Source organism: Neolamprologus multifasciatus, chromosome 20, assembly GCF_963576455.1.
Source record: "Neolamprologus multifasciatus chromosome 20, fNeoMul1.2, whole genome shotgun sequence".
Classification (NCBI taxonomy): Eukaryota; Metazoa; Chordata; class Actinopteri; order Cichliformes; family Cichlidae; genus Neolamprologus; species Neolamprologus multifasciatus.
Window position 1 is genome coordinate 22,386,717 of NC_140458.1, and position 26,640 is coordinate 22,413,356.

The 26,640-nt window shown below is 44.5% G+C and overlaps 2 pseudogenes across 1 annotated transcript; one reads left to right on the plus strand and one right to left on the minus strand.

Moving 5' to 3' along the window:
• Window positions 1-1,930: 1,930 nt before the first annotated feature.
• On the minus strand, window positions 1,931-3,077 carry LOC146494934 (uncharacterized; annotated as a pseudogene).
• Window positions 3,078-14,870: 11,793 nt separating this feature from the next.
• LOC146494935 (kinesin-like protein KIF1B) lies at window positions 14,871-26,128 on the plus strand (annotated as a pseudogene). Its single transcript, XR_014871560.1, has 12 exons — window positions 14,871-15,011; window positions 17,791-17,909; window positions 18,066-18,121; window positions 18,376-18,576; window positions 22,561-22,647; window positions 24,340-24,476; window positions 24,574-24,707; window positions 24,808-24,869; window positions 24,971-25,119; window positions 25,301-25,563; window positions 25,656-25,727; window positions 25,829-26,128. The product of XR_014871560.1 is annotated as a kinesin-like protein KIF1B (transcript).
• The last annotated feature ends 512 nt before the right edge of the window (window positions 26,129-26,640 follow it).

The following is a 26,640-nucleotide window of genomic DNA, read 5'->3' on the forward strand; positions in this document are numbered from 1 at the left end:
CTCCTTCTCCATCTCCCTCAGAGTTAAAAGTGCAGCGTCTTCTTTCTAGATCCGTAGGTTAACAGGACTTTGGAGCGGGATCTTAAGGGATGGGGTGTGGCCAGGATTTTTGCTCGAGGCGCCATATTAGCAGGCCAAACTAATGCTTGCTGTGTGGTCCGTTGTACACACACAGACACGAATACACATTTCCACACACATACCATCATATACAAGAGAGATTTCTGAATAGGGATTTTTTTTGTTAAAGAAACATGAAAGACCTCAACTTAAGGTTAAGTGTATAAACTTGAACTTGAAACATCTTTATGATGCAACCGAAAGAATCATGAATCTGAAAAGCGACATGATTTTTCTGTATTTTATTTTTGTCGACTTATGAAGTTATATATATTGTTTTGTATATTTTTGAAATTTCTTAAGGAGAAGATTGCTGTTTGGCTGATTGGTCCTAACCAATTACTGTATAAAAAGATGAACGATGGGACAGCACTTCCTCCCATTGTGCGAAAATGAAGCCAAAATATCCCGCTTGTGGGCGCTGCCATGTTCCACTTTTGGAGCCAGACTCTGCTCAGTAGTAAATCGTGGTGGAGCGTCTCTGCCCACACACCCTCTGGACGTGACCGCGAACACGCCCCCTTACGCTTTTTACATAGCCTGGCTGCTCTGTCTCTAATTCTGCAGGGTATGATGACTGTTATTTAAAGCTACTAATTAAAGTGTTTATTTAGATTAAAACTTATCATACAAAACATGCACTCAAAAAAGGTGCATCTAAACAAACCTGTTTGAATCAACAGGCCTCTGTACTCTGTGTTGCAAACAGTTTTGTTAAACTATATAAAAAACATGAATTTATCTTGCTAGAGAGCACATAATACACACGACAGATTACACATCCAAGCTTTAATCATCATGTCATGCCTGTGGGAGTTGCCTGTGGAAAAAATGCAAAGACTGACTTAACATTAGAGGAAGGCATGTTGTCCAACATCGGTCTAAGGTGTGAGTGAACCAGTTTTTTTGGTTGTCACTATGCAGTTTAATCATTCTTACACAAACTAATAAGAACATATCTAATAAAAAAATATGATACTGTAAATAATCCTTAGTTTTAAATTTTTGTTATAGGAGGGAACATATGTGGTATTTTAGCATCAGACACTTAGTTTTCTGTTTTCTGATGAAGTTGTTCATTTGTGCAGATGATGTCTTTTATTTAACGAAAACACAAATCAGACACCAGCTCACAACCTTAAACATGATTATTGTGCTGGCAATTGGGTGTGATCCAGTGATGGATTCATGATTAGCTAACAATGAGGAATGGCAGGGATTTTTTTCTTTAGCAAAAGAAACAATAAAACAATGAACCTCAGGAGACATAAAACTGTTTTACTGGCAAAATATCAAAACTAAAGCCAATAACTTTGCTGATTTTGATTGACTAATATTTATTAACGTTACTGCTCTTTAAGGTAAATATCAAAACTATTACACTGTTTAATCCACACCGATGCATCATATTCTGTAAAATCATATTTTTGTATATGTTGTCCTGTGAGGACATCTGATCTCTGAAAAAACAACTGGCTGGAAAAACAAAATCACATCTTGATCCTTAAAAAACATATTAATATGTATCTTAATAACAAAAACAATCACAGCTGAAATAAAAGGCTTCAGCCTACTAATATTAGTTGATAAAATACATTCTTGGCGCCAAAAGTGATGAGTTAAGGTGCCCATGGAGGCAAGAGTGCCACCAGGCATTTGGCCCCGGGGCAGACCCAAGACAGGCTGGAGAGATTATATCTCTCGGCTGGCCTGGGAATGCCTTGGTGTTCATATTCATATTAATATTCTTATTCTTCTATGACAAAGAGTACAAGTGTTCATTTAAGGAAATAAACAGAGCAGTAAGAGATATTTTTCAATTTTTTATTTTTATTTTTTATTTGCCGCCAATTACATGTTTTTATTTGTAATTTTTGTAGTGCTCCCTACTATGTGAACCCCTCACCTGATGTTTTATGTTTATTAGTTTAGTTTAGATTCTAAACTATCAACCCCAACAATCGAATGATCTCCTTTAATAGCAAGCGCTGGGCAACGGTGGAAAGGAAAAACTCACTTATAAAAAGGGAGAAACCTTTGACAGAACCAGGCTAAGAAAGGGGCAGCCATCTGTCATGACTGGTTGGGGGGTGAGAGGCAGAGGAAAAGAAAAAAGAGAGCACATGTTAGCTATATGTTGCTCACATTGCCTAAAATGAACAACGTATGGTTTTCTGGACTGTGAAAGAAAAGTCTCAAGTCAGTTTTCAGTGACGTGACTGAAGACTTTTCTGGATGGCCGTGCGGATGCTTGTCAGAAACAGTTCATTTCCTTTCTTGGAGAAACGAACTCCGTTGCGTAAAAAAATGGAGTTGTCGAAAAACCTGATGTGTGGATGCTCAATAATCACTCCATCGAAGCGGTCGACAGCCTTTCTAATGCTGGCATTCACAGTCTTCCTGTCCTTATTGATTTTGCCTGGATTTCCATATATCCACACTTGACACTCGTTGATGGATGAATATGCAATTGTCATTGAGGGGAACTCTGTGTGCAATTACATCAATTCCTTTTCAATGACAGAAGAAAGTTCATAAGCAGAAAAGAGTCCCAAATCATTGCCCCCAGCATGGATTACCAGTATGTCAGGTGGGCTCTGTGTGGATAGCTCCTTATAAAAACAAGGAAGGACTCCCCACCAGCGCATTCCTCGTTTGCCAAACCACTGGACTTTGGTATTAAGTCCGAAATTTTCTCTGAAAATCTCTTTTGCTTCACCCTTGGCTCGTCTGATGTAACTGGACCCAATGATCCACACGTTTGTTTCTCTCTGGTCTTCTGGGCTCTCTTTCTTTTTCGGTGTGTTTTCAGAGGTGTTGGTATCGAGGTCGTATTGTTTGTTTTCTGACCTGGGAGTCGGATAGTCCTGGACCAGGGACTTTTTTGGCTGCTCTGTGTCACTGCTGCTTGTTCTGGCCTCTTGTTGTCTTTGGTGTGTTTTCACAGGTTTTGGTATCACCCAAGGTCATATTGTTCATTGTTTTAACTAGGTATTGGATATTCTTTGGCGGAAAACATTTTTGGCTGCTCTGTGTCACTGCTGCTTGTTCTGGCCTCTTGTTGTCTATTGGTGTGTTTTCAGAGGTTTTGGTATCACCCAAGGTCATATTGTTCATTGTTTTAACTAGGTGTTGGATATTCTTTGGCGGAAAACTTTTTTGGCTGCTCTGTGTCACTGCTGCTTGTTCTGGCCTCTTGTTGTATTTTGGAGTGTTTTCAGAGGTTTTGGTATCACTCGAGGTCGTAAGGTCCATTTTCTCAACTACGTGTTGGATAGTCCTTGGCGCATAACTTTTCTGGCTGCTCTGTGTCACTGCTGCTTGTTCTGGCCTCTTGTTGTCTTTCAGTGTGTTTTCAGAGGTTTTGGTATCACTCAAGGTCATATTGTTCATTGTTTTAACTAGGTGTTGGATATTCTTTGGCGGAAAACTTTTTTGGCTGCTCTGTGTCACTGCTGCTTGTTCTGGCCTCTTGTTGTATTTTGGAGTGTTTTCAGAGGTTTTAGTATCACTCGAGGTCATAACGTCCATTTTCTCAACTACGTGTTGGATAGTCCTTGGTGCATAACTTTTCTGGATGCTCTGTGTAACTGCTGCTTGTTCTGGCATCTTGTTGTATTTTGGAGTGTTTTCAGAGGTTTTGGTATCACTCGAGGTCGTAACGTCCATTTTCTCAACTACGTGTTGGATAGTCCTTGGCGCACAACTTTTCTGGATGCTCTGTGTCACTGCTGCTTGTTCTGGCCTCTTGTTGTCTTTCAGTGTGTTTTCAGAGGTTTTGGTATCACTCAAGGTCGTAACATCCATTTTCTCAACTACGTGTTGGATAGTCCTTGGCGCATAACTTTTCTGGAATCTCTGTGTCACTGCTGCTTGTTCTGGCCTCTTGTTGTCTTTTGGTGTGTTTTCAGAGGTTTTGGTATCACTCAAGTTCATATCGTTCTTTTTCTGAACTTGGAGTTGGATAGTCCTTGAAGAAGAACCTTTTTGGATGCTCGGAGTCACTGCTGTTTCTTTTTTCTCAGTGTCTATTCTCATCCTCTTTCTCTCTGGAGAGTAGCTCTCAGAGTTGTTTTTGCTGCCTTTTGAAATCTGACTGTATCGTCTTTTCAACACAGTTTTTTCTTCACAGATTCGTCTCTTTTTCCTTGGTGGAGAGCAGCTGTCGGGACTTCTGCAATTCTGTGCAGCATAATCCGGGCCTCGCTTCCTCTTGAGTGGAAGCTGGAAATGTGTTTCTTCAGAATTTGGCTCTGGATTTTGGAGGTCCATTGTAGTAAAGCCAGCGTAAGCTTGTTGACTTTTGCCGTGTTTACTCTGAGACATGTTAGAGTGTTGATGAAGTGACTGTGTTAAAGATTCCACTGTTTTAAAATGTTTCTCAGCTGTACCTTTGAATGCTGCAATCTTGAGTGTTGCAAATAAACTGAATGAAAGTTTGGGATTCTTACCCCTACTTAAGGATTCACTGATCAAAGGCATATGAAATGCCTTTGATCATCATACTGATGTCATAACATAATGTAACTGTAACATTCTTTTTTTTTCTTTTTTTTTTAAAATTTGGTGTTATTGTCTATAGGGCTTTGGAACGTGATGTCACCGGAGGGGGCGTGGTCGCCAGGGCGCCATTTTAGCAGGCCAAACAAAGGGCTTAAGGAGCGAATGCATCAGCAATGGGTCGCTTTGCTGTGTTGTGGGTTTTAATGTTAGATCGCACGATCGGGAAGGGAATAAGCTTGAAAATTGGCTCTCTTTTTATTCTTTCCCAGCCTGAAAGCAACGTGAGGGAGCTTATGTAGTGGTTGTTACCAAAAGAAGGCATCTAGCCTGGATAGCAGCTGTGAGACAAGCTGATATCCGGTTCTCTACCATCCACAGATATCTCTTATTTTGCTACAGACATTTTCATTCTGGTAAGTTCTAAATAAGTTCATATTAGGGCTGTTTGATATAACGATATATATCGGATGATGATATAAAAACATCTGGTTTCATTTGACACTATTGTTTGTTTCGTGCTATCGCAAAATAAACTGCTTATGCCAATATTTTTTTCATTGTTTTGATGGTCACTGTAGTGGCTATATTAATTTCGTAAAGTTCTCTCTTTCTCTTATATTTAATATAACCACACTATGGACGGATAGGCGACTGTTTTTATGTTGTCATTAACAACAACGACGGTAACACCATTGCGTGTCCGCTTGTTTATTTTCCTCATAAGCCTTTCACAAAAAAGCTCAAGATCCTGTTGAGCCTTTTCGAAGTAAACTGAATTACGTGAAAGAGTATGCAGATTTTTTATGGATGAGAAGCAAAAAAGAGCCGCCGGGTGCTAAAAAATAAACCTTAGACTCAAACGTTAGAACAGGCTTATCAACAGCCTCTGGTTTAATATAGATTACGTACAGAGCAACATTTATGTTCATTACACACAAACAGATTGGGCCGTTTCCTTGTACACAGACATCAGTGGGTATTTGGTTGCCAACATCCACAGAACAGCTTTGGAGCATTGCTAGTAAAAAATGACATTAGTACAAATATAACCCCAAAAGAAAAAAACAAGGTAAAAAAAACCCATTGGTAGCAAGGTTATAGCACAGTGGGGACAAACACGTTCTGTGGTCAGAGCATTGACTGTAGAAAACATGGACGACGCGACCCCGCCTCCTACCATTGTGCAAAAATGAAGCCTGTCACTACCCGATCCGTACCGGAAACCCGATCGGTACCCCGCATGCGCAAATCTTACGTCACTTCCTCTCTTTGCCAACATTGCGACCAGTGTTGCCAACTTAGCGATTTTGTCACTATATTTAGCGAGTTTTCAGACCCCCTTAGCGACTTTTTTTCTAAAAAGCGACTAGCGACAAATCTGGCGACTTTTGCTGGTGTTATTGGAGACTTATGACGACTTTTTGACATGAAACCACGTATCGCTCTTACTGTCAACAAGCAGCCGGTGCTTCCGTGGGCACATCGCCCAAGTCAAAGCGCTCACAGGCGGTGGATAGTCCTCACGCAGCAGTCGCCCCCAGCAGCTGTCAGAGCAGACGTTGTTCACCCTTACGCGTACAAACTGCAAATGAATCGCGCATGAGCGAAGCCGCTGTTCCCGCCCTAGGGAGCAGCGGTAAATGTTCATTTTTCTTTGTCTAAAATAAATCAGTGCACTAAAACATCATTCCAACATAGTCACTTGCTCATTTCCTCCATCGTGTGTGTGCCTCTCTGTGACATAAGCTAAACTACTAGCTAGCTAGCTCATCATGTCTCAGTCTAAACTGTACACTCAAAAATACAGGAAAGAGTGGGAATCAAACCCTGAATTTAAGGGCTGGTTGAAGCAGTTTATTGGAGATCATACACGTGCATACTGCCTGTATTGCAAGACGGATTTCTATGCCAAACTGAGTGATGTGAAAAAACACATGCTAACACAAAAACATACTCAAAAGGCAAAGCATTATAACAGTTCCACCCAAATGAAACTGCCGTTTCTTACTAAAAAAACAGACTCTTCAAAAAAGGCCGAAGCCACCATGGCATTAGCTATTGCTGAACACTGTTCCATGCTGGCATGTGATCATATTGGAGAGGCATGTAGAGCTGCTTTCTCAGACTCCACTGCTGTCACCCATTTCAAAATGCACAGGACAAAGTGCACAGAAATGATTAATGGTGTTCTGGCACCATACTTTCTGAAAAAGTTGGTTGCAGATGTGGGTGATCAGCGTTTCAGCCTCCTCCTCGATGAGTCCACAGATATAAGTGTTTCTAAGTATCTGGGGGTTGTTATAAGGTACTTTAGTGACACCAAGCAGACAATTGTGTCCACTTTTCTAGGGCTTGTTGAGTTGGAGGGAGGAGATGCCAGATCTATAGCTCATGTTGTTGTGGGTTTCCTTGAGAAGTGTTGTCTTAAAAAAGACAATCTCTTGGGGATAGGAACTGACAATGCATCTGTGATGACAGGGATTAACAATGGGGTCCATAAAGTGCTGAAGGAGGAGTATGGCCTCAAAGATCTTGTTCTTATTCGCTGTGTATGCCACTCTCTGCAGCTTGCTGTAAGTCATGCTTCCAATGACACCATACCCCGTAGTGTGGAGTACTTGGTACGAGAGACTTATAACTGGTTTTCAGTGTCTCCAAAGCGCAGGGAGGCCTACAAGGCCATTTATGAGACTATCAACTGTGGGGAGAAACCTTTATAGATAACCAAGGTGTGTGCCACACGTTGGCTCTCCATTGAACCTGTGGTTTCACGCATTTTGGACCAGTGGGATGAGCTTAGGCTGCATTTTGCAGTCACCAAGTCCAGTGAACACTGCTACATGGCTGAAGTTTTATACTCCATGTACACTGACCCTCAAAATATATTGTACGTGACTTTTCTGAAGTCAGTGCTGGGAGAGGTACAGACCGCCATCAAGGCTTTTGAAGGAGAACAGGTAGATTCTCTTAAACTACTTTACAGCTTGGTTAGCCTGATTAAGTCTGTGAGCAGCAGGGTGCTGAATCCACTGGCAAATGTTGATGTACTCAAAGAGCCAATAGAGGGATACATCAATTCCAAACCATACCTTGGTTACCTTTTTGAGTCGAAAGCAGCTGAGTTGCACCTTGCGCCTGAGGATGAAAAAAATGTCAGAAAGCGGTGTGTAGCCTTTACCATATCCCTTACTAATGAGTTGAGGGTGAGACTGCCGGACAATATTGAAGCATTGCAGTACATGTCAGTTTTCAATGTGGAGGAAACTCTAAAGCACAACAAGAGCCCTGGAGAAATAGAAAAAATTGCTAAACTCCTTGGCTTCTCCCCTGAAGCGATATATAAGATGGTCCATCAATGGCGTACCATCCATCTTAGTAAATGGAATGAGACAAAAAACACAATGGACTTCTGGAGTGAGATTTGGAAGTACAGGGATGCAGCTGATATCAACCCATTTCAAGAACTTGCAAAGGCTGCTGTGTCTGTGTTGTCCTTGCCACACTCAAATGCTGAAGTTGAGAGAGTATTCAGCCAGATGAGTGTGGTAAAAAGCAAACTGAGAAATCGGATGTCCTTGCAGAGCCTTAACTCCATCTTGTACATCCGATATGGACTGAAGCTGTCTGGTGAGGCTTGCTATGAGCACCAGCTGCCTGACAATGTTTTGCAGCTTTTTGGCACATCAGCTGCATACTCATTTAAGTCAAGTGCTACAGTTGCTGAACCTGCAGTAGAGAATCTTGACAAAAATGAGGAAGACCCACTCTTTCTGTGAGCCAGCACAGCCTGGATGTCTGGAAAAACAAACAAACAAACCCAATCAGTCCCCAGCATTTTTTCGCATTGCCACTGTTTATTTCTACTGTCTATTTTTGGTCCATTTAGATTGCTAATATAGTTTGTTAACAACATTATGGTTAAAAATGTTCTTCTTTTACCTTTATTCTTGTGTGGTTAAAAAGGAAAAAAAAAAAGCCAAAAAAAAAGCCAAAAAAAAAAAAAAGTAACTCCGCCAGAGTGCCTATTTTGGGGCACTTTTGCCGGTCCCAAGCCCGGATAAAGGAGGAGGGTGGGAATTATGATATTAAAACAATAATTTCTAAAAGAAATGTAACTTGTAGTTGTAAATATAAATGCCTAAGTGCATTTAGGATGTTTTTCACTCACTTTATGTCTCGTCCATGGTGCTACTTCTCTCTCCTACAGCGTAGTTTACGAGCATGACCAATTATGCAAATTAGGCGATGAAGTCATTTAGCGGCTTCTAGCGACTTCTAGGACAGCCAATAGCGATTTTCCTTGCTGAGGCGTTGGCAACACTGATTGCGACATTCAATATATTCGAATGATACGGTTAGCGCCCAGTTAGCTCCTAGCATTTTTCAACAGCTCTGCCTCCTTTTCGACTGCCCGGGACATTTAAACAATGGATAATCCGTATACAAACAAATTCATGCTTTTCTCCTCAACAGAGAGCGTTCCCCGATTGAACAAAAGCGCCGTAAAATAAGAAGAATGGCGCTTAATTACAGACTTAATAATATTGATTTAGCAATGTGTCACATGAAGATTCATCAGCCAGATTAAGTGTTTAGTTCAGTGATAGCGGACATCATCATCACTATTCCAGTCAATCCTCTCCACACAGACAAGCATAAACACACTCGACTATCACTAAATCAAATTTAACACACGTTTGTAATGACGCCAATTCAGTTTACAATAGGGTTCATTCGCTCGGTCAGCAGGTGGCAGTATCCTCGTACACTGGGGAGTAAACTGCCATTAAACGAACAGAAGAAGAAGAAAACATCTGCACATGCGCAGTACGGATGTACCGATCGGGTTTCCGGTACGGATCGGGTAGTGACAGTGACAAAGCCAAAATACCCCGCTTGTGGAGGCTGCCATCTTGCAAATTTGGACCAGAGTCTGCGCAGTAGTGACTTGAGGTGGAGCGACTGTGTAACGCTCCCGCCCACACACCCGCTGGACATGACCGCAAACACGCCCCCCTACACTTTTTACGTAGCCCGGCTGCTCGAGTTTTTTTGCTGGTTTACCGCAACTGACGACTTGTTTAATTAAGGTAAATACAACCATGTCACTGTTATAAAAAAGACACACAGCTTATCATCTTATAGTTCTAAAATCACTCTGTTGTTAATTCGTTAGTTGGCTTAGCCGTTAGTATACGCACTATGTTGAAGGCTTGTTGCTAGCTAGTTAGCGATGCTACACACCTGCTACTCTTAATAGTCTTCAACACTTATGTTTTTTTTTATCCACTTTTAGACAGCGATGAGATCAGCTGCACACTCTACAGAGGCCCAGAGTTAATATCAAAAATATAATGCTGTCCTTTGAGATTTTAACATAAGACTGTGAGTGTAATGGATCTAAAACTGTTTAAATCTTCAGAGCCCTCTACAGTCTGGTAACATGGAGACTTTAAAAACAACAGCATGAGGTTTCAGTAGTGTAGTCTAATTTGTTCTTTTCATTTAATAATAGAGTCCATATTATATCAACAGCTACATTTACCCTGGAGATAAACTAGTGAGGGAGACCATCAGGACCAAGCTGGGTTTCCTGGGTCCAGAGGTTTGGAGAAACTTCTTCCCTTTCTTTCATCACAGCTGTCCTGTGCCATAAGTTCTGTTGACCCGCTGTAAGAGGCATCATTTAAGAAACACCAGGAAGACTGAAGCTCATGGCAGTGATCAAGCAGGACTCATGATCTTCACCAGCAGCTCCCTCACAGGGAAATCTTCAGCACTCCTCCCGAGGAGATGGATAAACCCAGCATTTCATCAACACTGTGATGGAGACCTTTGTTTTGTGTAATGTTAAAAATACTCAGATACTCCCCAGAGGCTCCAAACTTTTACATAAAGATATTATATTCAGTCCTGTAGAAAGTTATATATTTAAAAATATGTGATCCTCTCTGGTTACTCTGGAATGAATAACTCTGAATCACTTTATGGTAAATAACACTATCTGCAAAAAGCTGTGAAAGAATTCCAGATGACAAGTTTGTAGTTCAACATACAAGTGACGACCTTTGACCTTCATCAGGTTTTGTTTAATTGTGTTAGACAAAATCTCATATGCTCTTCATGCAGCTGAGTACATCAAGTGTTTAAAACGGAAGCTGTGCAGGTCTGAGATCAGCAGCTTTGTGAAACACCAAACTGAGGTCCTGTTAATGCTGATATATAGTGACACAGTTACATGAGTGATTAATCCTTTTGTTTTTTGTCGTTTTTGTTTAACTTTATCAATAAAACAGCTGCAGCTTTCACTACGGCACGTGTGGTACTTTAACCTTTGTACTGTTTTCATCAGTTCATTTTACAGTTAACATATGAACATGTTGGATGATCTGTCTGCTGTCACTCGATGGGGCTGAGGTCTGAATCTGAGGGCAGCTCCTGTAATCACAAAGACAACAGAACCATCAAACTCAGATATAAATAAATAAATTTTAAATAAATTTTATCCCTCAATATTGAAATAAAGCTGATTCTTCTGTCCTCACACACTCAGGATCTGAAGTTCTTCTCTTACATTTTTTTTAGTATTACAGTACACCACAGTACTTTAATCCATAGTTCCTGATTAATGAGGAGTTACTGAAGTACAAGCTTTTAAAAAAAATTGTTTCTGTCTTTACAGATGTGGCAAGAGACTGAAAACATGCTGTTGTTCGCACATATTTAATATTCAGCTCTGCACAGGAGCTGAAGCAGGGTGCAGCCTGTTGCTTTTACAGTATAATAATTGTAATAAAAGTACAGTAACAGTAATTAGTGACTGAGCAGCCCGTGGCGTTTCTCTTGATTTCTTCAGTAAATTCATTCACCTGCACAGATTAGCTAAACGAACCCTGACAGCCAAGTGCTCATTTTAGCTAGCTAGGTCTCAGGACCGAGCTAAGGACGGTAGTTACGGATTAGCTTACATACACATTTAACTTACCGAAAAAGTGCAGCGGGGCCTCGGGTCCTTCTGTCGGGTAGTCCAGTTTACTGAAGAACACCTCAGGCTGTCAGGTTAAAACACTCGGTCGTGTTTTCGTAGCGTAAACGCTGGGCGTCCTCTCAGAGCCTACGCTCTATCTGCTATTCGCGAACAGAGATACGCAAGTTTCTCCGTGACTGCAGCTGTCAGTCAAAGCTCTTATGATGACGTTTCACCCCAATTTAACATCACCGCGGTAGGAATTAGAATCAAACTTATGGGAAAGGAGACCCCTTGAACATCAATCAACGTGATGAGAACTATTGAAAACAAAAGAAAGAATCTTTGGAAAAAAATTATCTAAGGAGAATTAATTTATTTTAGTCTGACCCCAGTCCCATCCGCTAACATGGAGGAGGCGGGGCTTATAACCTATACTGCAGCCAGACACAAGGGGGCGATAGAGACGTTTTGGCTTCATTTTTGGGGACCTGTCGCGTCGTCCATGTTTTCTACTGTCAATGGGTCAGAGTGGCAGCAAGGTCTACATATAAGCTTGCATCAGGACTTGCCATCCTAAAGTTTTCAGTCTTTCACACTCGTTTCAAAGCATATTTCTTCCTCGCCGTGCTTCATCTGCTAAACGCAGTAGCAAAAAGAAAGAGTGTGTTCTTGTGGGGAAAAAAAGAAGCAATGCTCAGTTTGCTGGTATCAACAACTTATGGAGTAAACTGACTGAGGAGCAGGAAAACGCTAATGGTCTTAGAAAATACAGGGTCTCTAATATAACTGGATGAAAGGAGCTGATTGGCTCCTGCCATCAGCGATCAACAATGTGAATGATTGGTTGATCTGTGAGTGAGCTAAGCTTGCAACAGTAAGCGCGACAGTATGCTCTAGCATAAACTAGAGCTAATGAGGCCAAAATCCGAGCTCCTTTTGAGCTCTGTGGACTAATTTATACCTCGTCTCTCCATCTTCTCCTTAGTCCATTTGCAGCGTGTGGTATCCAATAAAGCAGTAATGTAAAAATTACCTTAAAAATAAAGTTGCTTTAGTCTGAATCAGATATTGAAGTAGTATAAAAGCAAAAGCTTGACACATGTAAGTTCTTCAGTGTGAACCAAGAGTTCACACTGCACCCCTCAGCTAGACCATAACATGTGTCCTCTGCTTAGCACCAGGCTTTAGGTCATGCGACGACCTCAATAAACAACATTCAGTCTGCTAACGCTCAGTATTCACTAAATCACAACACTACTGACACCCAGCAGTGAAAAACAGAAATGTGGAGAATTTCTAGACGTAATGAAATGTTAAGACTTTGTCACGGTATAAAATACAACCATCAGTAATCGATAGTCTGATCAATTTTTCAATAAATCGTGGCACCCAAACAAATGTACAGCGGCGAAAGTTAAAGCTGTACAAACAAAGGCAGAAGCAACCATTGCCCTAAATGTCAGGCATCAAAAGGTAAGAGGTAAAAGCATGACTGTAGGGAGAAAAAAAGAAAGAAAAAGCCGTGATGGAAATCTGATTTTCTGGACATGGTGTAAAATTCCCAGTTCATTCTGAGATGAGATTACTGCATCCTGTTTTTGTATTAAATTTGAATCCCTGTGAAAGAACATGTGGAAAACAACTGCACCTGTGATGAAATCACTGCTGGCATGGGTTACACCTATCATGGGATACGTTTCACTGCTCCAAGACAACTGCCTAACGAGTACTAACATTTTGTAAAGCTGCAATCATTGTCTTCTTTCTTTTTTTTAATACCAAGTGATGAATTTCTGCTGAGAGATTGTTTTAGATCATTTGAAACATAGCATGGATATGAAGGAGTTGGACATGATGGGAGAGCCAACAGCAAACAGCTGGACAAGTAGAATAGGAGATTATTTAGATTGTGTGATTATATATGCATGTATGTATGTTGTGTGTGTGTTAAAATGGAGCTCAGGGGTTGAATGGAGGAGGTGGTGGAGGACGTGGAGGAGGTTCCACTGAATGGGGAGTTGATGCAGAAGGGTGATCTGCAGGGGACTGGTGCAGCACAGAATCAGTTGCAAGAGGAGAAGAAGAACAAGAGGAAGATGATAATGGAGGTTTGACGATGGGCAGGGGAGCAGACATGCCAGTGGGGGAGGTGGAAAAGGAGGTTTCCCAAGCTGATGTGGCAGTTTCATTATCTCGCTCCTGCTCTACTGACGCTCCCTCTTTCCTATCATCCGGTAGAGTACCTTCTTCCTGTCCTGCAGGGTTCTGATTGCCTGCAGTTGTATCTTGGGCAGCTCCATTGTTAGTTGGTGATTGGCTCTTGAGTTGTGAATGACAGAGAGGGCATCACACAGCCACCATGGAAGAAATGACTGCACGGAGTGATCACAGCACTGGTCATGTCCTGGAACAAATCAAATGTCACATTAGCCTAGCTTTTAAAGCCCCAGATTAAGTTTCGGTCATGCATCCTCTTTAGATAAACATAAAAAAACAGTTCATACCTGGAAGCAGATAGCACAGATGTCATTATACTGCTCCAGCTGTGTATTGCTAGATGTGGGGAGGCTTTTTATCTTCTTTACAGCATCTCTCCTGAGCAGGAAGCTCTGCCAGCCCAGCTGGGCTCTGAACCAGACGTTATAGTACGAGTGGACCAAGATGATGGTGCTTCCCATCACACTCCACTCGCCAAATACAGTCTCTGATACACCATAGCACACCACGCACAGCACAACCTGGTGAGGTAACAAATCACTGACATTGAGGCAGAGACAGTGCTGATGCATTACATGACAGTGTCTGTTTACAGTCAGAACTTAGCAAAGAGTGGTGTATGTGTGTGTGACACATACCAGAAACTCCAGCATCTGTAGGTCCCATTTACACAATATATGACTTCATCCATGTTCTCCACTGGAGCTTTACGAAACTCCTCCACCATGAAGAGAACAACAGGTCAACAGAGTGCAGAGCACCTGGCGGTAGAGTGTTTCAGAGTTAATATGGAATTAAAAAACAAGCAAATATACATGTTTAATTATTATTGGGCTGAACTGTTAGGGTAGAGCAAGTTTAAACTATTTAATTTAATGTTTTTGCACACTGAGATGCGGTTGTGTGTTACCTGGAGAGAGGTGAGGATTGAGGAGGAGATGATGATGAGAAGCCAGAAGTCCATGTGGAAGAACTGGCAGATCATATAAGCCATGTACGCTGGAAAGATCAGCAGGAAGGGACAGAGAGAAACTGCACAGAAGTGCTTCCACAAACTCCTATGGGACAGGCAGCAAAACCAGCATATGAGAAAGCAGTCAGGTTGATAGCAGGACTGCATGGACTGCAGGATGGAAGCAACAACAATAAAGAGGACGATAGAGAGGAGGAAGGCTCTGTGGATGACCTGCAACTCAATGAGGCCAGTTTGGACAGCAAGGACTAGCAGGGTGATAGCTTCAGTCATCCCCCTGCACAGAGAGGAAACAAATTAGAGTTGACACACCACACAATTATATGCCTTGGCTTTGCATTCAAGTTGGAGATCATATACATGTTTATCCAGACTTGACCTTTGGGTATACAATGTCAATTATTTTATCCTATTAGACAGTTGTGTGAAATGCAGACATCCTTAAAGAATAGTTCTAGATATAATAATAATAATGATGGATTGGATTTATATAGCGCTTTTCAAGGCACCCAAAGCGCTTTACAATTCCATTATTCATTCACTCTTACATTCACAAACTGGTGGAGGCAAGCTACAGTTGTAGCCACAGCTGCCCTGGGGCAGACTGACAGAAGCGAGGCTGCCAAATTGCACCTTTGGCCCCTCTGGCCAACACCAGTAGGCGGTAGGGTAAAGTGTCTTGCCCACGGACACCACGACCAGGACAGAGAGCCCGAGGATCGAACCGGCGACCTTCCGGTTACAGATGTGCTTCCCAACCCCCAGCGACCGTGGTGCTGGGGGAAAACATATGTGTGTTTCCACATGAAGAGAGGTTGAAACAGACTAAACCAGGGGTAGGCAACTCCAGGCCTCGAGTGCCGGTGTCCTGCAGGTTTTAGATGTGTCCTTGATCCAACACAGCTGATTCAAATGGCTAAATTGTCTAAAACCTGCAGGACACCGGCACTTGAGGCCTGGAGTTGCCTACCCCTGGACTAAACTAACACGTGTGTGTGTGTACAAAGCTAAAGCACGAAAACAAGCGTGACTGTTGGTGGATGGCACGTTATCTAATATCGGTGAAACAGCAATGTCAGAGAAAACAAGCACCACAGCTGGCTCTGTGAGCCTGCTCCCAGTGTGAAATGACACATTTGTGGGCGCTTCCCATGGCGGTGGCATGAAAAGAAGAAAAGTAGAAAGGATGGATGAGTTGGTGCTTAGCGTGTTATGTGGAGGCTGTGTGCAGGCAGGAAAAGGACCCAAAGTGCAGACTCCGGAGACAAACGTGAACTCAAACAGCTTTAATGCTGAACTCCAAAAAAGTAACAAAACTGAGACTCCAAGGTAAACTTACGCAGACAGAACATACAGCCAGATGAGGATGGATAAGGGAGATTGTGACACAGACCAAAGAGAACACTAACCTGCTAGCCCGCCACATGTTGCCACATGACGGGTGAACAGAATGGGGAAAATTCTTATATTTAAAGAGCACAACGTGCTCATCGCGCAACCAGCCTTTCCAAATTAGCTGGAGACCACACATTTTTGCACTCAAATACTCACCAGATTTCACACACTCACACCTGCTTTTTTCCCTGCACACCTCTTTCTCCACTTATTTCTCAACAACCACTCCTTTTTCCATCTCTTCTACCTTGCCTTTGTTACATCCTCTTAGCTAGCATCAATGACTGGACAAAAGAGCAACCCAGTGCTTTTCTCATCATTTCTTTAGTCACGCTCTCTTCATTCGCCTCTACGGATTAGCTAAACCAACTTTACAAAACAAGTTTCCCCAAAGATCCCACTTCTCATCTTAGCTGCCTAGATTTCAGGACCTAGCTAAGGACAGTAGTTACTGACACAAACACATTTAACTTACCGAAAAAAAGCAGTGGCAGGGCCTCGGTCTGTCTGTGGGGTAGTCCAGTTTACTGAAGAACACCTCAGGCTGTCCAATAAATATAAATATCATGCTTTATTGCAGCTTGACTCCATGCCCTTGGCTACAAACCAGCGCTGCTTCTTGGGAAGAAAAGCAAAACAGGAGAAATCAGATGTGAAATATTAACCCCTGGCTGCAGACTAACAGCCTATGTCCAGGGATCCCTTCAGAGGATGGGCTGATGTTATGAGTACCTTTGTAAAGGTAAGATTCAGATCCTGCAGTTTTAAAGTTATGATTTATATTTAGTGTCTAAAAATATTTTCTTATGTTTACCTGTTAGAAGACCATTTTACTGTAAAAACAGAAATTCAATCATCAATCCTTCTCCCATTTTCACATAAGCAGCACATAATTTATAAGTGTTGGTTCCTTCCTCAGCAGTGGTTAACAGCATATGGTGGCTTATTTTTCCTTTCCAAATCTTGAGTGACAGCTACTTTTGCTGCTATCACGCTTAAAGATAGCAGCACCCTGAGGTGAAGAGAAGAGGGGACAGCACAGTTCCCTTTGGTGCTCCTGTGCTGCTGACCACAGTGTCAGACGTGACGTCCTTCAGCCTGACGTACTGTGGTTTGTCAGTGAGGTAATTGGTTTTTAATAGTATGAATTTATTTCTCCTCTGACTTTGGCCTGGGTCTTGCGGTTCCAGTGAAAGGAAATCTTAACGCTTCAGGTTATAAAGACATTTTGGACCAGTCTGTGCTTAAAACATTGTGAGAACAGTTTAGGGAGGGTCTTTTTCCCTTCCAACACGACTGTGACCTAATGCACAAATATGGTCCATAAAGACATGATTGAATGTGTCTGGCATAGAAGCAGAGTGGCTTGCTTTGAGCCCTGACCTTAACTCCTAGATCACCATTGTGATGAACCAGAATGAACCCCTCAGTTTCTTGCTTTTTCCACCGAGCCTCTGAAAAACACTGGCAAAGGAGCTCCTCTGGGCTTTTACCACGTCCAGAATGTGGGTGCACACACACATCTGCACCTACACACACTAACTGTGCTTCAACAATTTTATTCTAATTCAGTTTGTCCAACCCTTTTTCTTTTTTTTATCTGTTGGAGCAGATTTCTGTCGAAGTTACAGAGTCTTTTATTGAGCACATCAAGAGAAAGCCCGTCGTGTTTGAAGTGTTCGGCCACTACCAGCAGCACCCGCTGCACCACCATGGCCAGGACGTGAACAGGTTGGTGGGGGTCAAACAGCAGATCCAGTCCGTGCAGTGATAATTCATATTTAATGCAGCTAATTTGTTAGAAATTGTGTAAACGATTGTATTCTAATCACATTGGCTAATTTTATATGCATATATGAATAAAAGGTATTTTTATTATGTCAACAGTCCTCCAACACCATCCAGGAAGTACTATCCTATTCCCATGCCTCTGTCCAAACCAGGCGAGTGTTTCCATGTCACTTCAATGTGTTCTTTGCCATCAATAATTTTATGTTGATCTTTTGTTACATAAGCATGCCTCATGTGTCCTTCCACTTTTTTTTCCCTTGTCATTTCTTGCCTCCTTTGGATTTTTTTTTGTCTCTTATTCAATCATTCCCTCACAATTTATATAATCCTCTTACCCAACTCTGTCCTCCTTCCTCTTCTTTTCCCCTTCAATCTCTCTCACCGTTCATCAATATCGCACATCCAGACTATACCCGTAAGATAGAGTTGATCCGCTACCTTGTGAGCGGCTATGTGAACGGCAAAGTGCTGGACATGCTGTCCGAGCACGCCAACTCTCTGGCGTCCTCTGCTCTGGCCAATCTGGAGGACGAGGCTGACCAGCTCTCTCACTTCCCCTTCCTCCCAGTGGCCAGTGACCCTGTGTTAACTGTCCCCAAGCATCATGGTTGGTACAGTGGACTCTGTTGTAGCTAATGAGCCAGACATTTGATGCTGGTGCTGTAGTGATTAGAGTCGTGCTGTGCTCTTATAGTGCTCTGTGGCTGCAGGCGGTAGCACGGTAAAGCTCTGCTGTGGTTATGAGTGCTGCACCTTGCTGACATATCATTCACACCAAAAGAAGACATGAATAGAGCAGTTTTCAAGTGTAATAACATTCCTTTCGATCATATTGAGTATAGACGAATGCAACTGTGAGCTTTAGCGATTAGCCCGTTTCAACAGGACCGTGATCCCAATGTGTGAGACAGCAGGGTGCTGCCACTGGTGTTTTAATCTGTGATTTTCTTCCTCCTAACATTTCAGTTTGCTTCCAGTATTTATCCTCTGTGATTACTGGCTCTTTAGACAGATTTAGTAGAAGTGTGTGAGCTATTGGCTCAGTATAAAGGGTCAGTAGTGTTTTCACATCACCTATCCATCCTCCATTTAGTCACCCAAAGCATGTAGTAAATACTCCTCACTTTTACTCCATCCATCCATCCATCTTCATCCGCTTTATCCGGGGCCGGGTCGCGGGGGCAGCAGCCTAAGCAAAGAGGCCCAGACCTCCCTCTCCCCAGCCACCTCCTCCAGCTCATCCGGGGAACACCAAGGCGTTCCCAGGCCAGCCCGAGAGATATAATCTCTCCAGCGTGTCCTGGGTCTGCCCCGGGGCCTCCTCCCGGTGGGACATGCCTGGAACACCTCACCCAGGAGGCGCCCAGGGGGCATCCTTGTCAGATGCCCAAACCACCTCAGCTGGCTCCTTTCGACGTGGAGCAGCAGCGGCTCTACTCTGAGCCCCTCCCGGATGGCCGAACTTCTCACCCTATCTGTAAGGGAGATGCCAGCCACCCTTCGGAGGAAGCTCATTTCCGCCGCTTGTATCCGCGATCTCGTCCTTTCGGTCACTACCCACAGCTCGTGGCCATAGGTGAGGGTAGGGACGTAGATCGACCGGTAAATTGAGAGCTTCGCTTTTACACTCAGCTCCCTCTTCACCACGACGGACCGGTGCAGCGTCTGCATTACTGCAGCTGCAGCCCCAATCCGTCTGTCGATCTCCGGCTCCCTTCTCCCATCACTCGCGAACAAGACCCCGAGATACTTAAACTCCTCCACTTGGGGCAAGACCTCATCCCCGACCCGGAGTGGGCACTCCACCCTTTTCCGGCTGAGAACCATGGCCTCAGATTTGGAGGTGCTGATCCTCATTCCCGCTGCTTCACACTCGGCTGCGAACCGCTCCAATGCGAGCTGGAGGCCCTCACCCGATGAAGCCAACAGAACCACATCATCCGCAAAAATCAGAGATGAGATCCTGAGGCCACCAAAGTGAAAGCCCTCCGCCACTTGGCTGCGCCTAGAAATCCTGTCCATAAAAATTATGAACAGAACCGGTGACAAAGGGCAGCCCTGGCGGAGCCCATAACCCACCGGGAACGAGTCCGACTTATTGCCGGCAATGCGAACCAAGCTCTTGCAACGGTTGTATAGGGATCGAATGGCCCGTAGCAATGGGCCAGACACCCCATACTCCCGCAACACCTCCCACAGGACACCCCGAGGGACACGGTCGAATGCCTTCTCCAAGTCCACAAAACACATGTAGACTGGTTGGGCAAACTCCCATGCACCCTCAAGTATCCTCGAGAGGATGAAGAGCTGGTCCAGTGTTCCGCGACCAGGACGAAAACCGCATTGTTCCTCCTGCATCAGAGGTTCGACTAGCGGACGAACTCTCCTTTCCAGCACCCTGGCATAGACTTTCCCGGGGAGGCTGAGGAGTGTGATCCCCCTGTAGTTGGAACACACCCTCCGGTCCCCCTTCTTAAAGATGGGGACCACCACCCCGGTCTGCCAATCCACGGGTACTGCCCCTGATCTCCACGCAACATTGCAGAGGCGTGTCAACCAGGACAGCCCTACAACGTCCAGAGCCTTCAGGAACTCGGGGCGGACCTCATCAACACCAGGGGCTCTGCCACCAAGGAGTTGTTTAACTGCCTCAGTGACCTCGCCCCCGGAAATTGGCGGGTCATTTCCCTCATCCCCAGACTCTGCTTCCTCCTCGGAAGACGCGTCAGTGGGATTAAGGAGGTCCTCGAAGTATTCCTTCCACCGCCTGACAATTTTCTCAGTCGACGTCAGCAGCGCTCCGCCAGCACTATACACAGTGCAGGTAGAGCACCGCTTTCCCTTCCTGAGACGCCTGACGGTTTGCCAGAACCTCTTCGAGGCAGTCCGAAAGTCTTTTTCCATGGCCTCTCCGAACTCCTCCCACACCCGAGTTTTTGCTTCAGCCACTGCCCGAGCCGCATTCCGCTTGGCCTGTCGATACCTGTCGGCTGCCTCCGGAGTCCCACAGGCTAACCAAGCCCGATAGGACTCCTTCTTCAGCCTGGTGGCTCCCTTCACCTCTGGTGTCCACCATTTGGTTCGGGGATTACCACCACGGCAGGCACCAACCACCTTGCGGCCGCAGCTCAATGCAGCAGCTTCGGCAATGGAGGCGCTGAACATGGTCCATTCGGACTCAATGTCCCCCGCCTCCCTCGGAATGCTGTTGAAGCTCTGCCGGAGGTGTGCGTTGAAGATCTCGCAGACTGGGGCCTCTGCTAGTCGTTCCCAGCACACCCTCACTACGCGTTTAGGTGCACCAGGTCTGTCCAGCGTCCTCCCCCGCCACCTGATCCAACTCACCACCAGGTGGTGATCAGTTGACAGCTCAGCCCCTCTCTTTACCCGAGTGTCCAGAACATATGGTCGCAGGTCTGGTGATACGATTACAAAATCGATCATCGACCTACGGCCTAGAGCGTCCTGGTGCCACGTGCACTTATGGACACTCTTATGTTCGAACAAGGTGTTTGTTATGGCCAAACTGTGATTAGCACAGAAGTCCAATAACAAAGCACCGCTCGGGTTCAGATCAGGGAGGCCGTTCCTCCCAATCACGCCCCTCCAGGTCTCGCTGTCGTTACCCACGTGAGCATTGAAGTCTCCCAGCAGGACAACAGAGTCTCCAGGTGGAGCACCTTCCAGCACCCCCCCCAGGGACTCTAAGAAGGCTGGGTACTCCGAACTGCCACTCGGCGCATAAGCGCAGATGACAGTCAGGACCCGTTCCCCGACCCTAAGGCGCAGGGAACAAACCCTCTCGTCCACCGGGAAAAACCCCAACATACCGGCAGCAAGCCGAGGGGATATTAGAATACCCACCCCAGCCCGCCGCCTCTCACCAGGGGCAACTCCAGACTGAGACAGAGTCCAGCCCCTCTCCAGGAGACTGGTTCCAGAGCCCAAGCCGTGCGTAGAGGTGAGCCCGACTATATCTAGCCGGTACCTCTCAACCTCACGCACTAACTCAGGCTCCTTCCCCACCAGAGAGGTGACATTCCATGTCCCTATTGCCAGTCTTGGCAGCCGGGGGTCAGTCCGCCAGGGCCTCCGCTCCTGGCCGCCACCCGGCACACAATGCACCCGACCCCTATGGCGCCTCCTGCGGGTGGTGGGCCTGCAGGAGGATGGGCCCATGTCTCCTCTTCGGGCTGTGCCCGGCCGGGCCCCATGGACTAAGGCCCGGCCACCAGACGCTCGCCCTCGGGCACCCTCCCCGGGCCTGGCTCCAGGGCGGGGCCCCGGTAACCCTATCCCGGGCAGGGTAAACTGTTCCCTCGGTGTTTTTTTCATAAGGGTCTTTTGAATCGCTCTTTGTCTGGTCCCTCACCCAGGACCAATTTGCCATGGGAGACCCTACCAGGGGGCAAAAGCCCCCAGACAACATAGCCCCTGGGATCCCTGGGACACACAAACCCCTCCACCACGATAAGGTTGCGATTCACGGAGGAGCTCACTTTTACTCATCTTCTCTTAAATCCAGACAAATTCCAGCTTGATAACATTGAGCGTGTGTGTGTGTATGTGTGTGTGTGTGTGTGTGTGTCAGTTCCAGCCACCGAGTTGAACACCATCACCAAATCCAACCTGCGTCAGTGTGTCAGCAAGTACGACCTGCTGGTCTGGTTTGAGATCAGTGAGCTGTGTGCTGTATATTCTGAGCATATGCAGTTATGTGAGCTCTCAGTTTTATGTATCAGGACATAATTTAAAAAATCAGGTCCTTAGTAGGTCTTAATATGAGGTAAATGCAACCTCAGATGAACAACACATTATACCACGTCATTATTTATTTAACAAACAGTGAGCCGAAATTCAGATGTTTAAAAAACTAAGTACATCCAAGACTATTTCCATAATTAGTTAAGAGGGTCGGTATCAGCCAAGTGCTAATCAAATGCAATAGATCATCAGTAAGTGTAACCACTACTGTCAGTTTGCTGGTGTGGCGTATTCAGGTAAGTGGTAACATACTGAGGAGGAGAGAAGCAGTTGTTGATACCCATGAATCTGGGAAGGCTTTGAAGTCGATCATTTTACAGCAAGAAAGATTATTTGCATGTATATATGCATGTATATATCTATCTACTTAGCACTTTTAATTCTTATTTTTATTTTTATGTCTATATAAGCGTTATATGACAGTATGTTTGCACTAAGTACCGCAGCAATTTCCTAATGTTGTAAACCTGCTCAACATTTGGCAATAAAACCCTTTCTGATTCTGATTCTGATTCTGCAAGTTAAAAAAATCAAAGACTGTTTCCAATCTTACCAGGAGTGGACGTCCCAGAAAATTCACCCCACACATCTGAGGCTCTACAGGCCACAGTTAGCATGCTAAATGTTGGAGTTCATGGCAGTGCAATTAGAAAAAGACTCAACAAATATGGCCTGTTTGGAAAGGCTTCCAGGAGAAACCATTTTCCCTCTAAATACAACATGGCAGCATGGGTTAGGTTTGCAAAGTTGAAAAGCTAAACCCTAATGCACAGCTTCAACATTGGTGAAAACCAAACACTGCATATCAGTACACACACCTCATACCAACGGTTTTGCTCGGGTGGTGATTATTTGGGCTTTTTTTGCTGCCAAAAAACCTGCAAAGTGTCCAGGTCACTGAGTGAGCCATGAAGTACTCTAGAGTCAAAGAGATCATCGTTGGGTCAGTGACTCCAGAGCTCAGCAGCAAAGCAACAACACAGTGGTGTTGCAGTGGTTCAAAGTTGAGACTTCAACATGATTGAACGTTAAGAAAGCTTTGAATGAATAAATATCTGCAAACTTCAATGAACCGAAGAACCATTGTAAAGACAAATGGGCCAAAAATCCGTCCACACTGCTGTGAAACACTAATAAAAAATGATTACCTCAAGTTTGTGCTGCTAAAGTTGGTTCCATCAGCTGCTGAATCACAGGTACTCACAGGTCACATGTACTTGGTTATAGTCATTTGTGGATTTTGGGTTGTTTTAAATAAATAATGTGTTGTAATAATCTAGATCCAGAACCTTAAACTGCTTTTTCACGTGTCTGTAAATGAATTTCTTTCTTATCATTGTCCCGATTGGTGTCGGCTGACACTTGACACTTTGTGGCTCCTGATTTGTTGTCAAGGTCTCACCTCAGTGCGATTCCTCACGTTTTGTCATGATTAAAGGATGAATGTGAACACCGCTTCAGTCACTGTGTTCACTTCCTGATATGTCAGAACTGTGCTCACGTCACTCACTTTTTGTAACAGCATGACACACTGCTGTAAACAGAGACCCTGTAACGTTAGCACCAAATAGGACTTCATAAAAAATAATGCTGTCAAGCTAACGTTTTCCTCTTTCTGTCTTTTTCAGGACTTTCTATCGCTTTGAGGCAGTGTGGGACAGCTCTCTGCACAACTCCCTCCTGCTCAACCGCATCACTCCATATGGAGAGAAGATCTACATGACCTTATCTGCGTATCTGGAGGTCAGCCGCTGCTCCGCCGTGTTGTACCTGTTTGTACTTTTTTTAAGTCTCTTTATGTCATCGTGTCTAACACACACGCTTTATCTCCTCTCTACAGCTGGACCATTGCATCCAGCCTGCCATTATCACCAAAGACATCTGCATGGTCTTTTACTCCCGAGACCCCAAGATGTCCCCACCCCGTTCTCTCAAGAACCTCTTTGGGACTGGATACTCCAAAACTCCTGACTGGTAAATCTGGGCTGCTGCACTGTGGCCATCTCTGTTTCACAATCAAAAATATCTGCCCTGTTACAAAGTTTCCTTGTTCATAACTTCTGCTTCATTACAGCAACCGAGTGACTGGGATCTACGGGCTGATCTTGTGTAAGATGTTGGACACTGGAAGCCCAGGTGAGCAGCCATGAATGTTTAATGATGTTTAAAGAACAGCAGCTGTTTTATCATAATTCTGCAGAGAGCTTCATCCTAATGAGGGCTCATGTCCTGAGCAGGGATGCAGAGGAGGAGGAGGAGGAAGGTCCTGGACACATCAGTGGCTTACGTGCGTGGAGAGGAGAGCCTCGCTGGCTGGAGGCCGAAAGGAGATAGCCTCATGCTAGAGCACCAGTGGGAGCTAGAGAAGATGGAGCAGCTGCAGGAGGTGGGGCCTTAAAAGATTTATAAAGAAATAAATCTCTGTTTAATATCGTAGAGGGAAAAATGACTTTTCAACTCAAAGACCAAAGTGCTATTCTAAAAAGTTTTTTCTTAGAGTACAGACTTTACATGACTAACCCTCCCCTCTTCTCCCCACCTCACATTCGCCCCCATCTTTCGTCCAGGTGGATGAAAAGACCCATCACCTTCTGGCGCTGAGAGAGAAGCTGGGAGAGGCGGCTCCCGTGGGAACAGCTCCCACCACCAAGTCCCCGAGTGAGTCTCTGTCCCCCAGCGTGAGCTCCGGCACTCTGTCCACGTCTGCCTCCATCTCCTCGCAGATCTCCAGCACCACCTTTGAAAGCGCCATCACGCCGAGCGAGAGCAGCGGCTACAATTCCGCCGACATCGAGAGCTGGTGGATCATGAGAAGGAGCTGGCCACCAAGGTAAGAAAAACGTCGGCTTAGTGGGCGATCTTGTTGCTGCCTTCTTCCTTCTCTGCTCGGAGCTGATTGGTCTTGTTCCTGTCGTGTTGTAGTGCCTGCGCCTTCTGACACACACCTTCAATAGTGAATACAACCAGCTGGTGAACAGCATCAGTGACTGCAAGGTGAGACATAATACAAAGAAATAAAAACAATAGCCTTTCTGTGTCACATCAGGGAGTTGATATATTAACATTTACCTCATCCTGCTGTTGTTTCACTTCAGCTTTCTCTCATCTCACCGATCGGACGTGATCCATCCGTGACGAGCTTCAGCAGTGCCACCCTCACCCCTTCCTCTACCTGCCCCTCTCTGTCAGACTCCCGCTGTGGCTCCATCGACCAGAAGAAACATATTTTTCGGAACATTGACCTCGCTGTGCAAACGGTTATTGACAGGTTATCTACTTGATTCTAACTTGGTGTGATTTGTGTTAAAGGCCCCCTGGGAACAGCTCACGTGCCTCCAGTCCCTCCTGCTCAGACTATGAAAACTTCCCGATGGTTCCCACTCTGGAGACCTCCGACCTCGGCTGCAAAGAACAAGTTCCTCAACTTGGTGCCTGATATTGAAGAAATGTGACCAGGGTGATTAATGCCATATTAACCCAAATACTGTCACTATGACATGTGTCTCACAGACCAAATGTAAGTCGACACTCATGTTCTAGTATTGTATTGTATTAGGTTGAGTATTGTTTCATTCATCCATCTAGAGACACTCTGAACCATTTAAGGTGAAGGATTAAGACTCAACCTAACCCGACTTAGTACTTTGATTAGCAAAGTACTTTTGAACTCTAATAATTGTTAAGAGTATATTTCTTATCATCTATTGGTCATCTGACCTGATAAACTTTAGTTAACATTATAACACAGAAGTGATTGTCTGATCAGAAACTGTTTATTTCACGAGGTGGACAGCAGGAATAAAACAAACCAGATACTAAGAAATAAATTATACAATAAAATATTCTCAATATGCTAAAATTCCCACCGAGACTAGATGAGATTATTCTAAAACTGGTAAAAATACAA